The 12,433-nt window shown below is 37.2% G+C and overlaps 2 long non-coding RNA genes across 2 annotated transcripts in view; one reads left to right on the top strand and one right to left on the bottom strand.

Annotated features, from left to right (window-relative positions):
* Positions 1-3,358: 3,358 nt before the first annotated feature.
* LOC136850769 (uncharacterized) lies at positions 3,359-7,646 on the top strand. Its single transcript, XR_010856737.1, has 3 exons — positions 3,359-3,467; positions 4,594-4,706; positions 6,728-7,646. It is a non-coding gene; the product is annotated as an uncharacterized lncRNA (long non-coding RNA).
* A 126-nt stretch (positions 7,647-7,772) lies between these two features.
* Positions 7,773-12,433, bottom strand: part of LOC136850770 (uncharacterized) — a 76,147-nt gene continuing 71,486 nt past the window's right edge. The window contains exons 4-8 of the long non-coding RNA XR_010856738.1: positions 10,171-10,363; positions 9,137-9,345; positions 8,726-8,823; positions 8,336-8,461; positions 7,773-7,908 (exon numbers count right to left, since the gene is read on the bottom strand). This is a non-coding gene — a long non-coding RNA (uncharacterized lncRNA). The remainder of the gene's footprint in view (positions 7,909-8,335; positions 8,462-8,725; positions 8,824-9,136; positions 9,346-10,170; positions 10,364-12,433) is intronic.

Here is a 12,433-nt window from a genome sequence, read left to right as displayed (position 1 = left end):
TCAATGACCCGGGATTTCATGCCTTGTTGGATACACCGGAATGGAGAGTGTTCACGGTAATGTATATCAGATTGGAAAGTGTTCTTGGTGGTATGTGTCAATGAAGCGCCTCGTAGGGGGGTAGTGGTGCACTGTAGGCATTACTTAAGGTTCTCTGCAGCGTGCCTTCGGCCCCTAGCTGCAACTCCTTTCGTTCCTTTTACTGTACCTCCATTCATATTCTCTTCCTTCCAACTTAATTTCCACCCTCTCCTAACAATTGATTCATAGTGCAGCTGCGAGGTTTTCCTCTTGCTACAACTTTCAAACCTTTTACTGTCAATTTCCGTTTCAGCGCTGAATGACCTCATAGATCCCAGTGCTTGGCCTTTGGCCTAAATTCTATATTCAACTCAACTCATCAGTGAAGCGAGATTTCATGACTTGTTTAAAACGTCAGATTGGAAAGTGTTCATGTTTAGTAGATAACTATAGTTAAACTGATTTATTCAAAATCTCTTTATGATTTGGGAAAGGCTCTCAGCAGCAAATTCGATATAAAACATCTTGGAATTTTCATTTTGTCTGTGACATTGGCCTTAGTAATTTTCATTGAAAAAAAGCAATTCATTCAGTGCTTTTTTGATGGGTGGAAAATTTTTTGTGGGGTTAGGGGAGGGGGAGCTGATTTTTACTGCCTTTGGAAATTCTGTTCCTACATCATGGTCTAATTATGATGCCAAGTTTCGTAATTGCTAAAGTTTTTCAACGACAAACTCCAGAATTCGAGTATTAACTCTGGATACAGTGTAATTATAAATAATTAATAAATAATAATAATAATAATACTAATAATAATAATATGTATCTTCCCCACACAAATACATACATTGTGTAAGATACATTAAAGTGTCCCAGAAAATAAACTAATTCTTCTGTAGAGCAACAGAGAGTAGAGGCTGCTGGAACATTTCATCCTTCTCGTGGAATTTTGAAGTCAGCTGATGGGTGGGACGTCTGCTTAAAATAGCGCAAGCAAGATCAGCGCAGCCCCGTGAAAAGGATCCCTCGCTAACTCCATTAATCATAATTACCGAGCGAAGTTCATGAGGTGTGATGCTGGTGTGCTTCTTTGGTAAACATTTTTCTCCCGATATTTCATCTGAAATTTTATCTTTTGCGACCATTTTTTTTTTATCTACATGGTTATATGGAGAGTTTATCTCTCTCTGACGGAGTCCTGGTCACCCGCGTTCTTCTCTCACCTTCCACAAAAGTCGAGGAACAGGAAAATATCTAAATCTAAGCTCTTGTGAGATGAGAGAGAGAGAGAGAGAGAGAGAGAGAGAGTAACTTATATATTTTAGCTGACTGTAGGATCATTATTTGTGAGCGTCGAGGCTAAGAGATGGGACAACACAACAGCAGTTTCAGATCTTCCGAAATTTGCAAATTGAAGTATTTCATAAGTGATGTGGACGAGTCCGTTCGCCCCTCTGGTGTGAATGAATCTTTCTCTTTCTACTTTATACTCCCAACCTGTTTCCAGCCCGCGTCTGATTGGTTTTACGTCAGATTCCGTCCCATTTGCGCGCATGCACTCTCGGATCCGTCCTGTGGCGGCATCCTTCAAGGGGATGACTTCGCAAATCTGTTATTTAATTAGGGCACAAAGTGGAAAGCCTTCGCTTTGCCAATTCCTTTTAATTGAGTTGCAGCAAGTCCTCAAAGAGTTGTACACAGTCAGCTGGAAACAGAAATAATTACAGATATCTGAAGGCGTTAGCACAGAGGATCGAGAAAGAATTTCCACCCACGAAATGGGCTAGATTCAGTTTCTGATAAAGCTGACTGTGCAACTGTTATGAGTGGAATAGAACTAGCACAGTATGCAGAGGCAGGCATGGTAGGGAGATTGGAATGACACCCCTCTCTTTCTAAAGCTATTCCATTGCACTTGGTGGCAGTTGAATTGAATATAGAATTTAGGCCAGAGGCCAAGCACTGGGACCAATGAGGTCATTCAGTGCTAAAACGGAAATTTACACTAAAAGGCTTCAAAGGTGTAACAGGAGGAAAACCTCTCAGTTGCACTGTGAATCAGTTGTTAGAGAGGGTGGAAAGTAAGATGGAAGGAAAAGAATATGAAAGGAGGTACAGTAAAAGGGGTTGCAGCTAGTGGTCGGAGGCACGCTGCAAAAACCTTAAGTAATGCCTACAGTGCACCGCATGAGATGCACTGACGTCACTAAACCCCTACGGGAACATGGTGGTAGTTACTGTGAGAATAAACTAAGTATGTTAATAGGTATTCCCTCTTCCCCAATTCTGCATCTCTCAGCAACCCATGACATAAGCACTCTTTGTCTCCACCAGCCCTGTGCACCCTACCCATTAAGTGTCATAATATCCAGCTTTCTCTCATTATAAAGGCCAGCTATCAATATTTTATTTTTCTCTACTACGTCCAAGGATTATCAAACTCCAAGACTTGATAGTCTATTTTTCCTAGTATTTTGTTGCCACAGACATAGAATGGTAAACTAGTATTACCCATACTACAGTGACAATCGATTATATATTGGCTGGCCTCAAGTATGCGATCACTTTATATATATATATATATATATATATATATATATATATATATATATAATGTGTGTGTGTATTCCCATTTATTTCTTAAGGGCAAAGGTCATAATATTACGGATCTGACATCGCTTCATAAAAATAATCAAAACTAGAATTAAACTAAAACGAAATTACCAAATGATGACTTTGTGTCACGGCCATGGAAGTATAAATTTCGTGAAGCTGAAAAAAGAAATATGAAAATGCTTCAGTAAATACTCGGCATTGTTGAGTGTGGCGTTTAATTAGTTTTAAAGAACCTGAAAACTCGTGCAAATTAGTTTGTCACTTGCGTGCTATTTACGTCCATTTGTGATAGGTTTATCATGATAAGTCTTCCCACGTCATTATTATAATGGTTATAATGGTTTGGAGTTATATAAAAATTGTCGGAGCATTAATTTTACAATGTTTTATTTAGTAACGGAATGCATTATTAAAAACTTAAGTCTGCATGAATGCAGCGTTTCAATATTTTGAAAACGAATGTATTATCACATTTACAACAAAATTATTGTTATTTTAAAAATCACTGATATGCATTAATTGATAAATGTGAAATATGATTCAAATCTTCCATAAATTACTAACATCTACTTATTTTCCATATTTTGAATGTTTCAAAGATCGTCTCGTTCACGTCTATATTTTTGTGTCAGGCTGCTCAAAAGATGGCGTTATTGTAGCTCGTGGGTCATTGCTTTTCCCCAGAGTCCTTGGCCCGGCTTCTGAAAAGCAAGAACCCTTTTCATAAAATTTCAAGATGGCTGCTGCTTAGTGAAGCGTTTGTTCTCAGCTATTGAACCAGTTTTGTTCTGTAATCTGTGGCCTATAAGGGATTTCTTCATTAAGTAAAGGTGAATAGAGTGCTGATAAAAATAATGTGCAGAAAAGTACTACCTGTGTCTGTATGAAATAGGTGCACGATTGTGATAACTCTGCAATGTCTGGTACATTATGGATTAACAGTAACGTAGATTAAACATTAATTTTGGTTACCATATGTACATTTGGATTGATGAGCTCCAATGAACATTTGGATTAATACCTGATTTAGGCTGCAATTTTGTCATTTTTTACATAGTGATTTCTAAATATTGGATTAAAGAATCTGGTACATTTTTTCTCCATCTATTTTGGTCAGAGTTCCTTAGGACAGGAAACATTAGTTTAGGTAGATGACACTGCACCTGATAGGGATGTGATCTAAATATTGGTAAGAATCTTTCTCCATCTAGGGTCAGGGTTCCTTAGGACAGGTTAGGTAGGACACTACCTAGGAGTTACTACAGGCTTGGAACGTATAAAGAAGAGCTTCCATCTTGGTTTGCCTAGAGAACCAAAGTTTTTGTGGCAGGATAAAGTTACGTGATAGTAATCATACCTTAGGGAATATGCTCTTTATAGTGAGGTAAAAACTGGTTCACTGAAACCTGTATAAGAAACCTAAATAAAGCTAACTTGTGTAGGGTAATAACAGGTACTATTTCCTTATATATCTGTCCCTGTGAAAAGCTTGGATCCTTTGCTAAGATGCAGAGAGAATTGTCAAAGTTTGAAGACTGCAGTTTTGAACATTCAGTTAAGTTCTATGCCACTGGATTCTGGTGACTGCATGCATGTGCTTTAATTTCACTTTCCTATCAATATTTTATTAAACTGCTGTGATTCTTTACTTGTACCTCAAAGCCATTGAATTTCCGTATGCACATTTGAGTGTGTGCTACCAGGTAAATCGCATTCTTTACTGGTGGAATATTATTCTTGTACACCTTCAGTCTGTTGGAAGTTTAGATTTTTCAGCAAAGTGTGTGTTTACGTAGCCTTTTTGGGGTTGAAAGTTTAAAGAGCTAGCCATGATTTAAGACAGATCTGTACTTTACAAAGCCCAAGAAAATATTAGGCAATGTATGATCTTTAAATTTTATTTTCCACCAGGGAATTTGTTGTAATAGGACTGATTGTTTTCATATCGATTTTCAGAAAGGAGGAAACATGCCTTGAATCCAGCTGAATTTTTCGAAGTGTTATCCTTGGATGTTATGTCAGAAGGGATGTTTCCATCCAATAAGTTTTTTAAGAGGAGTAGTTTGATGGTAAGTGTTCCGAGTTTTGTATTTCAGTATTCCAGTTGTGAAAGAGCATCTTAAGACAGGAGGAGACTGTCCACACTCATTGTGTTGGTGGTAGTAGATATTTACAAAAATTGGATTGCTGCTAGACTTCTCTTTAACAGAATAGGTTAAGGTAAAATAGTATCTTATCTCTTGATACCTTCGTCATGAAACAATGGTTTGTCAATTCCTTTAAGGGGCGTTTCTGAATTCTCATCCAGACTAGGATTACTACTAGACTTCTCTCTTAAACAGAATAGATTACGGTCACTGTACAGTAGATCGTTTTGTCTCTTGACGGTTTGTCATAATTTCGTTGTAAGGGGCGTTTCTGAGTGACTTCTCATCCAGTCCAGGATTACTAGTAGACTTTTATTGAACAGAATAGGTTAAGGTCACTGTAGAATAATATTTTGTCTCGATACTTTGTCATGAAATAATGATTTGCCATAACTTCTGTGTAGGGGGTGTTTCTGAGAGAGTATTCAGTCAAAGTTTACTACCAGACTTCTCATCAACAGAATAGGTCACCGTAGAATAGTGTCTTGTCCCTTGATACTTTGTCGTAAAATAATTTGCCAGAATTTCTTTGAGAGGCGTTTCTGACTGAATTCTCATCCAGTCTAGGATTACTACTAAGACTTCTTTTAAACAGCATAGGTTACGGTTACTATATTAATTTAATAATGATGTCTCTTGATACTTCATTAAGTAATTTGTCATTTCTTTGTAAGGGGTGTTTGAGATTTCATCCAAAGATCATTAGACTTTCCATAAACATATTAGGATAAGGTCACTGTAGAATAGTGTTTTTTGCCTTGATGATACTTGTCATAATTTCTTTGTATGGGGCGTTTCTGACTTAATTCCCATCCAGTCTGGGAATACTACTAGACTAATTTTTAAGGGAATAGGTTAAGGTCACTATAGGATATTGTGTCGTCTCTTGATACTTACTTGTCAAGAAATGATGCTTTGGCATAATATCTTTAAGGGCCGGTTACGACAATTCCCACCCAGTTTAGGTCATGTAGTTTTTCCATTATTTTCTAGGCCTTCCTGTAGGTCTAAACCCGTCACTCAAATTACTTAGGCTCCTACAGTCTAACTGCCCCTTACCCCTCCTCGGTTTAAGGGAATGTTTAAACCACCTAAATCTTGTAGACCTATTATCCAACTACTGGGAGTAGATCTTTTTAGTGTGATCTCCAGTCATGAATAGTATATGGCGGATTTTAAAAGCGTAAATACCAAGATTATTTGCGAAGTGCCCTTTTTTCTTATTTAGAACTATACAGAACTTTTACCCAAGCTACTGTTTTACTGTACTTTCAATACTTGCTTATAGTTCAGCAAGCCCCCAATTAAGCCATGAGCTTGACCTACCCTTTACAGCCTTTTGTGTCGGTATGTGTAGGCACAAAGTTTCAGCTTTTATTTCTTATGACCAGTGCTTTTTTGACGTTTTCATAGTTGGTACATTATACCTTCTTACACAAGACATTTTGGAGTCTCAAGTGTAATCCTAAACTTGCCTTGACTTGATAAATGTACTGCAAAATTCAAGCTAGATAGGTTTTGCTGCTTGGTATTTTTGGTCAGTAGTAGTAATTTGCACACATTCAAAGCAAGACAGCTGGTTTTTGCTGCTTGGTATTTTTGGTCAGTAGTAGTAATCTCGCTTTGGCACACACGAAGCAAGACAGCTGGTTTTTGCTGCTTGGTATTTTTGGTCAGTAGTAGTAATCTCGCTTTGGCACACACGAAGCAAGACAGCTGTATTTTTGGTATTTGAGAGCTGGTTTTGCTGCTTGGTATTTTTAAAGATTATTTGAGATCTTATTATTATTATTATTTTGATATCAGTCTTGGAGTAATTAATATAAATTTTCTAAATGGAAGGTTTTTAAAATTTTCATAGCAAAATAAATTTCTAAAATTATATAGTAAAAAATGGTAATAGTAATAAATTTTTTATTTAATAATTTTATAATCTTTTCCAGCCACGAAAGAGAGGGACTCAGGGTTCCAGCAGAATGGGCAGATTAAGACGCTAATATTCCACAAAAACAACTGATATCTGGGAGACAAGCCACAGAAAATGAGGATGCTCAGCAACAGAGGAGAGAATGCTTCAGCTATGTGAATTGCCAGCAGCACATAATGCAAGAATCCCAGCAAAGAAACCCAGCCAGAGAAAAAGTACACAAATGCTCCTGATATCAGAGACGCAGCCCACTATAAATCTTCAGCAGTGAGATGCTCCAGCAACACCATGATAGTACAAAGAAATGCTACGGCACTGAGGGGTGCTGGCAATACTACATAATGAAGGTTCCAGCTGCAAACCAGAGCCAAGAGTTGAGGAATGACGCTTACAGATAGATGATGTATAGGAGAGGGTAGCATACAGTAAATTCTAAAGGTTTGGAAGCTCCAGAAAAACTGCTCTAGTAACATAATTGTACAGAGGAATGCTATGGCACTGATGGGTGCTGGCAACACTACATAATGAAGGTTCCAGTTGCAAACAAGAGACAGGAGGAGGAAAGGGATGACGCATCAGATCCTGATGTAAAGGAGAGGCAACAATACAGTATTGTGTAGTGAAGATTGATACTGTGTAATGCACCTGATAAATGGGAGGCAGCTTTAACTAGGAGGCTCGGTAAAGGAAGGTTGTGGAAATTACGACATGGAACCAGTGTACAGCCCTCTTGATGAGAATGTAAATTTCCAGAAAACATATGGCGGGGAGAGAGTAACTACTTGCTCCTGACGAAAAATGGGTGGACATAGTTTAACAATGTATTTATTGAAGAACGACTGGTTCAGATGCTGTTCGGTTTTTAAGTGGTCGGGGAAGTTATCGTTTTTAATCACACTTCACTGCAGTAAAATATATTTCATTCAGAAAGTTAATGTGTCGTTTACTTCTCCAATTTTACGTAGTCATTTGATAAAAAACCTTGCTTTCTCCTACATCATCTTAAACTGGATCTCCGATTACTATCGTATCCGTTGTTGTTCGCCCTAAGCCATGGAAGATAGCTTGAGAATCACATTTAAATTTTATGGATGTTTCTTCCTAGGCCTGACTCGAGTAAATTAGTGGCATGTCATAACTTCCATTTTCCAACTTTATTGATGGCCTCCAACACTTAATATTGATGGCCTCCAACACCTGAAATGTTAAGAAATCTATTAAAAATCAAAATATCAAAAAAACTACGTTTAACTATAATCTCAATCAGGATTGCAAACTGCAATCTCAGGATTTGCAAGTGATGGGCTGAAAATAGACTTTTGCAAAACGCACTATCCTATAATTTCTGTAAGCTTTAGTTGTAACAAACATTGTAAAAGCAAGCAAATTTCTTAACAATTAGGAAATACCTATACACCTAAAATCTCTGGCGAAGTGTATTAGACTCATATCTGACAAACAAGTAATTACCTGACAATAAGGCTTCCAAAGTATTGAGCCACCAAAAAACATTTACCTACAATGCTGAATACTCGATTAGTAAACACTGGACATTGCTTGACCAATGAAAAACTAACATTCTGGCATTTCAGCAATATCTGTAAACAGTTGTAGTAAAACCAACCTGTAGATCAACGGGCGTTAAAAAAAACCACGGCTGAAATCTCCCTGCTAGCCTGCTTAAAATCTACTAGTCACCAAAGTCGTGAACTCCAGTGTCATTCCAATTAAAACCTGCCGTACACCTTTCCTGCAACAGTGATCAATCAGTAACATATATGGATGATAATAAGCTAAAAATGATCAACACCACAAATAGCTTTGAAATTAAATTATAATCAATGCCATAATCAATGCCCAGTTAAAACCACATATATATTTCAATCTCAATTTTCAGCATCACAAATAGCTACTTTAAAAGTAAATTATAATCAATGCCCAGTTTAAACCACTTAATGAATCTCAAATCTTGACAGTCATAGAAGAACACTTCAAATCTTAAATGATCACTTGCCTGATTCCCAACCTGCCTCCCATTGTAAATACTCACTCCCTGGCAAGTACGAAATTTCATAGAAAATTACATTGTTCATACAGGAATTTCCATCAAACCTGAAAGCAAAAGGGGAAGGTATATATATATCTAAGGCCACATTTGTAAGTCGTATGTCATTTCTAGCTATAAGATAAAAGACAATTCAAAAGAATTTTGAATAAGTGTGAGTCACTCCATATTTGCTAGCTGAAAACTTTACCGACTAGTAGATTGTTCAAGTGAACTTTTAACCTCAAACCTAAACATGCCATTCGACTCAAACCTAAACATGCCATTCGACTCAAACCTAAACATGCCATTCGACTCAAACCTAAACATGCCATTCGACTCAAACCTAAACATGCCATTCGAGTATGTAGAAATACTAACCTGCTTTATAAGTTTCCACGCTGAAACAACACTGGTGGTTGTCACAAGATCATCTGAGGCTCTAGACAACAACTCTAGAGATTAAATGGTAATTATTTCCAAGTGTTTATGAAATGGGCGTAGAGAAATGTCTGATTTCCACCATCTTCATCATTTACATTCTGGTGTACGGAGCCACACGGAGTGGTTTCCAAGATCACTGTAGCTACCTGTAACAACTGGGGTGTTAATACCACACGTAGAAAGTTGTCACTTACAATACTTTAACAGACTAAGCTGAATCTCTAGGTCTTTCGAGTTATCATTAGTTTTAAATCTTCAACAAGAATAGACTATCGATATCAGCCGTGAAGTCTGAAGTTCATTTCTGATGTTTAATGATGTAGAAAGGTGATCATTAAGGAACTAATTGGTATTGGTTTTCCAGTTATCTATCGATCGTGGTCTGCCTATGTCAATCAAGCATTGACTAAAATCGTCTGCTCTATCCTGTAGATTTTCATGTTCAATTGATCCATAAGATGAATCATTAGAAAGGATTATTCATTTTGAGTTTCCCAAGTTTCCTCATTATACTATTCTCACATATAGGGAACTCTTGAGATTATTTTTCGTTAATCAGAAAAGTTTTCTCTAGTAATTTTTAGCAAGGTCATGTCAACCAAACTTGAAACTAAATTTCCTCTGAACATCAATACTAACGTCAAGCAAAGTGGTTAGGAGAGCTTTTAATGCTTAAAAAAAAGGAATAAGTATGTTTAAGGGATTCATAAAGAATTGCTAAATATAAGAATCTGACGATATACATTTGCAGAGCATAATTCTTCGCCAACTTACTGTGCTTCAAGTAAAGTAATTTTTACTTATACTTTGTAGTCATCTAAAATCATATTTCAATGCTCCATGTTCATCTAACACCATTGATATTAAATATACCAGTGCCACATTTCATTAATGGAAAAAGCAAACAGTTAAATCAACTTTTTTGGTGTTTAAATGTTAATCCACCATTATATAAAAACTGACATGTTTACCTTAAATATCCTGTCTGGAAAACTTCAAACCTCGGGAGACAAAAAACCACACATGGCAGCTGTAGTCATCAATAATCAACTTCTTCAACATTTCATCACTATTTTAAAAACCTGCCTTCTCACAGTTCCATAACTTCAACGACTTGGGACTGAACATACTGCCTTGGGTATCAATTTCCATACGGACATTTACCTGAAAAAAGTTAACTTCATATCCGAGATTTGTTATGACAGATGAATTTTACATTAAAGGCACTCTCGGTTTCTGACTAGGAACTGTTAAATTGCTATAATCATTAATGAATTTTACATACTGAAGACTATCTAGGTTTGTGACTAGGAACTGTTAAATTCAGTTCATTAGTGTGACCAAGGTGGAGAAAAAAGTATCTTTATTACACTGGAATTTTACTTCCCAAAAACCAGTACAGAAACTGAATTTTACTAATTTAACTAACATAAACTTAATGTCTGTTCATTTACGCAAATGTCCACTTTGCTATACAGTTGTATTTGATGACCAAAATTATTTTAATTTCAAGACCTACAGTTGCCTGGCCAAGAATAATTTGCCTTGGCCATCAAACATTTTACAATTTACCTAAACATATGGATATGAATAGGTAATGTGCCTGTTTTCGGGGGCAGTAAAAGTAGTATACCAGTAGCTCAAATTGCTATCAACCCTATAGACCTAGGCTATGACAGCACTACTTCACCCCTAGCCTGCAAGCTAACCACAATTTAAATATATTGTTGGGCACTGTAGAATGTTAGCAGTTTAACTCTCTCTATAACCATTACTATCTAGAGTGGCAATTATTTGAATCCTGTGCAATTGAAGACACTTTCTTTAACGAGAATTTCCTCGACTTGTATGCCAATAAGCTTAATTATATTTGATCGTTTTACAAAACCTACGTGAAACTGAGGTTCATTAAGTTTCCAGCCAGCCGAAAAACTATCATTTTAAGTCTGCATACCACAACCTGCATAATTTTCAGATTCACTAGGTGCAAGAAAAGTCTCAAAATCAACAAAATAAGAAGCAAAGTTACTTGTAACAGGCGATTATCACTCCCAATAAAACTCAAGACAAGGTCAAAACACATTTAGGAGACAAGTTCCCCGTAACGTGAGATACCAAAAACAAGGGCTGACAGACGACTGCCCTGGTCAAGATGAGCAAAAACCACCACTGGGTTAGCACTTGACCGCGCAATAAATAATATACATAACTAGCAGCCATACTAGCTCAAGTGTCAACAATTTTCGTTGGCACCTTTGGGAGGAGCAAGCTGCCTGCATGATGGGTACCATGAACAGAAGGAAACAGGATTACAAGCTGGCCAGAACGGGCATTTCCATAACCAATTAACTTTCCAGGCTGATTCAGATGATATCTACGGAAGATTACCCACCCAGACTGCAAAACCAGTTCACTACTTCAAACATAAATCATGCTATGGAATGCAACTCTCAAAACGTTCAAACTAATGGAAGCTGTCAGCGAGACAGCCTTCTGGGATTATCAGTCAATGGAATTAATTCAAACCTAACTTATTATTACATGTCCAAATTGCGTAAGTTGAATGGAACAAGATCACATACAAGGAAAGCAGGAAAAGGGAGTGTTGTTACCCGAAGGCAGTAGATGTGTCCACAGAAAGCAGGTAACAGTAGCTGCAGCAGGTAACAGTAGCTGCAGCAGGTAACAATGCAGCAGGCAACAATAGCTGCAGCAGGTAACAATAGCTGCAGCAGGTAACAATAGCTGCAGCAGGTAACAAGAGCTGCAGCAGGTAACAATAGCTGAAGAAGCCTGCCCCAAGCCCCTCACTCATCGAACTGGCACCACCTCACTACCATTCATTTCGACACAATCCCACCTGCATATATGGTTATAACCTGGGGAACAATACTGAATTCTCCCAAAATAAATAATCGACGAAAGGACATACCGAAATTTTCACTCGGTCCATCGAACCATGTTACAAAAATGTTTCCACTAGATATTTTGATAATGGGAATAGTACTATTCTGACCACGTTGAGTGTAAATGGTTCTACTCAAAATGTGTGCAGTATTTAAATTTATTCTTGATTTCTATGTAGAGAACTGATAAAATAATGCAATTTCTTTGTCATTTCACTTGGTAGCATTGACACCTCTGCTTAACATGAAACTTCAGACCTTCTCCATTCACATTTTGCAAGAACTCACCATTTCCTACTACACATATTCCTGAATAAAATCTAACTGG

The sequence above is a fragment of the Macrobrachium rosenbergii genome, chromosome 22 (assembly GCF_040412425.1).
Source record: "Macrobrachium rosenbergii isolate ZJJX-2024 chromosome 22, ASM4041242v1, whole genome shotgun sequence".
Lineage (NCBI taxonomy): Eukaryota > Metazoa > Arthropoda > Malacostraca > Decapoda > Palaemonidae > Macrobrachium > Macrobrachium rosenbergii.
This window is presented reverse-complemented; position numbering and strand designations above follow the sequence as displayed.